Below are 6,000 nucleotides of genomic sequence, written 5' to 3'. Positions count from 1 at the left end.
AAGTGTACAAATCACTGGGAGTCTTGTTAGAATGCAGATTCTGATGTGGTAGGTCTGAGATGGGGCTTGAGGTTTTGCATTTCTGATAAATTCTTAGGTGACACCCATGCTCCTGGTTCACGGACCTCACTTTGAACAACGAGCTAGACTAGATCTGATTGAATTAATCTGGGGAGAAGCCAGGTGTTCCTAATGTGGAGACTTAATTGTGAATCATTGCCTTAAGCAATCAGGACCTAGGAGTTAAAAGCCAACCCAAGAGTAAGAGGAGGAGTGGGTTTCTTCTAGAAAGACAATCTCTTTGCTAGCAGGTGGGTTGGTTGAGTTAGGTTTTGGGGCATCTTGGGCTTTTTTGCGGTACGCGGGCCTCTCACTGCTGTGGCCTCTCCCGTTGCGGAGCACAGGCTCCAGATGCGCAGGCTCAGCGGCCATGGCTCACGGGCCCAGCCGCTCCGCGGACGCGGGATCCTCCCGCACCGGGGCATGAACCCGTGTCCCCTGCATCGGCAGGCGGACTCTCAACCACTGCACCACGAGGGAAGCCCGGGGCGTCTTGTTTTTAGGAACTGTCTTGAGCTCCTTTGTGTTAGCCCACACAAAGGAGAACTCAGTTTCAGAGACTCTTAATAGTTGAAAAATAAACTCAAATAGAGACATTTGTTTTTGTCAATTCAAAAAAATCTGAAATCATGAAAATCTTCTGTTACCAGGCTCCAAGTCACGATGTGTTTTAAAAGGAAGTCACCAGCATTTTAATCCTCTGTTAGAATCACAGACGCCTAGCAGCTGCTATGAGAAGAAAAGGTAAGGAAAACAGTTTTTTTCCACCAACAGAAAAGAATTTGGATTAGCACGTTAGTCACTTCTTTTTTCTAATTCACCTGCAGTATGTACTTTAACTTTGCTAATATGTTTTGCTTCTGAATTGCATGATAAGAGAATCAGTAAGGCAAGTTTAAATCCCCAGCTGATACGGAGAAAGGAAACAGGACAAAGTAATGTGGTGATGGTTGACAAATTGTGAGCAGAGAAGTTTTATACATACACACACACACACACACACACACACACACACACACACACACACACTTTGGGGGAAAAAAAAAAGAAGGTCTGTGGTGTCAAAAGTGAAAATACCAGGAAAATACAAATAAGTGGTCTTAAGCCTTTACTTTATCCCATAGTCATAAAACCTGATTTGACCTGGTGATAGAGTCTGTCCATTAGGAGAAAAACGACTTTCATAATTAAGTCCTTAGATATGCACTCTGTTTTGCCCAATATGAAGTGATATACTTTGACCAAGTATGTGTGAGTCTACTTTAAGAGAATCTCATCCCATAAATAAGGGAGAGGAGAGTGGGAGGGAAAAGGGGACATTTTCCTATGGATGTTTTGTTGTTGTCCCATTCTCTTTGATTCTGACACATGAAGCATGGCTTGTGGGATTGAGCTGGGTGTGTTAGGGTCATATTTCAAAATTCAAGTAGCACTTCTTCCAGTTATCCACTGCCTTTCTGTGGCATATTTTATCATTAGGATCTGCAGGGTAAGCCTCATAAGAATTACAAATTTTATCACCCGACATTAAAGTGACTAGTATGATGGTCTGGATGACTTAAGAGAATGGCTAATTATCCATCTTTTACCATTTGCAAGGTCAGTGTATCACCTTCTGAGAGGTCCAGTATTGGGTAAGGGCTGACAAGAATTTGAGAGGTTTTGTGAAACGATCAATGACCTTCATTTGTCATAGGAGGTAAAACAGGCTCTAATAATTCCAGTAGAGGGCAGAAATTCCTACATGACCATGTCCTTACGTCAGAGGCCAGCAGCAGATGAAAATGATAATGATAGTAGTAGCAACAGCAAAGATAATTGCTAATTGAGTTATTACTCAGGCATCCTATACATATTCTTTCATTTAATTTTCAAAACCAGCACAAAAGATTTGTATTATCCTCTTTTTACTAATGAAGAAGCAGCTTTTGAGAATTTAAGTAATATACCAGAATGAGTTGACCAAGCTTGTATATAGCAGAAGTAAGACTTGAATCCAGGACAGTGAGGCAGGTTGGTACCTGGAAAACTGTCAGGACTACAGTTAACATCCTATAGTGCTCTGGTGATGGTCTAATGTGACTTCCTCCGATTGTATTCCCAACACACTAATATTTCTGCAAGATGTTACCAGGTGTTCTGGAGTTGAGGGGTAGTTCTGGGTGGGTAGGAGTGGGATAGGATTCATGAGAAATCTGGGTTACATGATTTTAAGCAAGTTTATGTCTTGTAATAACTCTCCAAGAGGGAGATATTACAGAATATTATCTCCTGTGGAACACAGGTTGGGAAGAGCTGAACTAGGGATCAAATATAAGACCAAGAGTTAAAATCCTAGCCTCCAGATCTGCTTGGATAACTAAGTAGCCCCTGCCTCCCATCGCAATTGGGAAAGTTGATATCATTCTTTTTGCATGAGTAATAGGATAATAATAATGGTTTCTCATGTCACAAGTTGATGAAAAGTTCCCTCGTATTTTAAATGTGATGTATGCAAGGTGACTATTTAAAAGCGTTGTTATTTATCAAGGAAGTTGATAAACATAATTACTATCTCTGAAACTTTTTCCAGTTGGCTTTTCTGTAAGTACATCCCTTGCAGCTATAGTTTACCTAAGGAAATGGCTCAGAGCACATCGGAAACTTTTTTCCCCTACAAAGCATTTGAGGAGACTTATAGCAAGATAGATACATATTTGCATATATATAAGAAAAGAGGACCAAAAAAGTTAGACCTATTGGTGAACTTAGTGGATATGAGGAAGGGAGAAAGTAAGAATGTAGATTGTCATCCTGTAAGAGTGTGGCATTATTAAAGGTAAACCTCAACTTATGAGAATTTATTTGTTCTCAAAGAGTGAGAGCAAATAATATTATTAGGGGAAGGAAGAGAAGAAATTGTGTAAGTTTAGAGAAGGTTAGGGGACAGAGCCAGACGATCCTATCTGCTTGATCTAAAGTATTTTTTAAACTCCTGTATTTTAAAACCTCATTTGAAACTTATACCTCTCCTTACCTTCAAGATTACATCTATATATCAATAATTGACACTCTTGGATAGGGATTGTAAACATCAGAGATTATATGATGATCTGTGTTCTTATTCTGTGAATCCAAGATGACTGCCAACTAAGACATGTTAAATAAAAATTTAACATGCATGTGTTTGAAATGACTGGATTATATCATCAGAATATACTGAGCACATAGCTTAAATGAGAATTTATTTATTTTTGAGGCAGACAAAACACCAGATCCCAGAAACCCTTAAATCTTTAGCAATTGAGGGACCTCACATCTGGCATCTCTTCTATGGAAATAAGAGATTCTTTTTATTGATTAAGATGCTGTCTCTATTACACTCTACAGAATGTATTTGAACCACAGTGCCTGAACTCAAAAGGATAATGGGACTTAAGTTCAAGTGAGTTATTTATTTAAGTCAAAAGAGGCCTTGAGGGGTCCTACATTTTCCAAATTAGGTAACTGAGGTCAACTAGGGAGCCATATGTTCTCAAAGCAGATTGATGACAGACAGGGCTTGAAGTTTCCATTCACCTGATTTGTGACCCTTTAAGAGACTATCCACCTGTCATTTTGTGTCTCCATCTTCAGAGCTATAGTGTCTTTTGTAAGTCAAAGAGCTTCAGAGCTGATTAGAAGTCAAAACAAGAATGCATTCAATGAACATACAAAAGAAAACAGGTTTCAGGTGGGCTTGGAAGGAAAAGAATGGACTGCACTTCTCCTTTAGAAAGTGTTTTGGGAATGAAGCTAAGTACTTAGCGTTAACATTTACCATGATGTGTAATTACAGAAATTTGAACTGATGCTAAGGTAGAAATGGTCCCCATCTTTTCAGCAAGCATTTTCTGCTCAGCCATGGAGAGGGATCAAACAAGACCACTGAGAGATGTGACTGAATTATTAAAAACCTAGTCTACTTATAAGGATTAATTGTGAATTCTGAATCAATATTTTATCATTTTAGCTAGTGAAAAAGGTATGACACAACCCCCTTTCTGTAAGCACCCCAGTATAATTAAAAAACGATCTAACCCTCCAATTGTCATCTCATTCTGCTTTACCTGTATTACATCGATTAGCTAAATTCTGATCCAGCTCGGAACAGTCTCTGAGAGCCTCTGTGCCCAGCATCATTGCAACCACAACATTCCCGCCACCCACATAACAGCTTAATTTTTGAAATTTATTTACTCTCTGAGAAAACACTTATTGGTTACTCACATGCAGGTCACTGTTAAGTGTTTTGGGGTATATAGTGATGAGACATACATAGTTGAAGCCTACCAGCAACATACAGATGTCATTATGTTGAAACGCCTACATGTAGTCCAGCTTTCCTTGTGCACATCATTAAGTGTATATGTGGTGTGTGTGTGTGTGCTCATGAATGATAGATGTATCTATTGATTCTCAACAACAGAACAAAAAGCCTAAGTAGCTCTGTCTCCTACCTACTATTTTCAGAGGATAATATTATCCTCTCTTTAAAGTCTTTCCCAGACCAACAGTTTTTGGAAGTTCTCAAGAAGTATCTCACATGGAAGCACTGTAAACACATGGATACGAACATGAGTTTTGAGTCTGAGCCCTGTCTACCCAACTTAATAGATTTGTAACCTTGGACAAGTTCCTTAACCTCGATTTCGTCATCTGCACAATGAAAATTAACAAAGTACATACCCTCTCTCTCCAGATTTGTTATAAAGATCAATTAATGTAAAAACACCTAGAATAGTGCCTGATATAAAATAACTCCTCAGTAGTCATTTATTATAATTATATGCATAATGATGTGGACTGTGTTTCGATAGCTCTGAGATGCGTTCTTTTCCTATTTTAGCATCTCTGAAATTGGGATGTGAATTTGAAGCCACAGTGTCTTAAATACAATAAAGATAACTATATAAAATTCATATTTGTGGGCTTCCCTGGTGGCGCAGTGGTTGAGAGTCCACCTGCCGATGCAGGGGACACGGGTTCGTGCCCCGGTCTGGGAAGATCCCACATGCCGCGGAGCGGCTAGGCCCGTGAGCCATGGCTGCTGAGCCTGCGCGTCTGGAGCCTGTGCTCCGCAATGGGAGAGGCCACAACAGTGAGAGGACCGCGTACCACAAAAAAAAAAAAAAAAAAAAATTCATATTTGTATATCATGCATATATACATGCTAACATATTTATAATAATGTGTATTATCATGGGCTCATGAGTAGCTATCAGCTACCTTAATATTTCTACCCTTTTTTTCTTTCTTAATCCAGTTCAGTGTGGCAATGTGACATTCAGGTTCTGGTTCATGTAATGATGTGGGCATTACAGCTTGAACCTAATAAAACTGCTTGTGCTGCTGCTGACACCCGCACTGGGGTGTCTAGCAGTCAAGGTCTAGAGCATTAAGGTATCTATAGAAAGCAGCCATTTCTATTACTACAAGAGTGGTTAGTACTTATTATGCCCAAATCACTTTTTTCTGCTAACATGGAAATGATGTCTTGAATGTAACTTTGTGTCATACTGTGGAATTATAACGTACAGCAGTGCTGCTTGGGACTCCTTATACGTTACAGATTTTAATTAATCAGCTGTTTTAGGTTTGGTTAGCAGACTGCCCTTCCTAAGGCTCAAGCTTATATCCTGGTGCTCAGCTCAGGCTGGAAGGAGAAGCTGAGTGTCTAGCAACGTGCACTGCCCATGAATTATCCCTCCCCTCGGGCAGGAATGACTCTGGTTTGAGGAAGAATTGTTTCCTAGGTATCTATTCACCTCCCAAGGTGCCTATGTGAGCTGCATAAATGCCGTAGCTGAGTAATCAGGTTGTGATGTACAGTGTAGGTGTGGCAGCCCTGGCGTCTGTTCCCATGGTGTTCATCCGGCTTGTTTATGCTCAGATACATTTCCTGCTCACCCCCTGCTCCAC

The sequence above is a fragment of the Lagenorhynchus albirostris genome, chromosome 16, assembly GCF_949774975.1.
Source record: "Lagenorhynchus albirostris chromosome 16, mLagAlb1.1, whole genome shotgun sequence".
NCBI classification, from domain to species: Eukaryota; Metazoa; Chordata; class Mammalia; order Artiodactyla; family Delphinidae; genus Lagenorhynchus; species Lagenorhynchus albirostris.
This window is presented reverse-complemented; position numbering follows the sequence as displayed.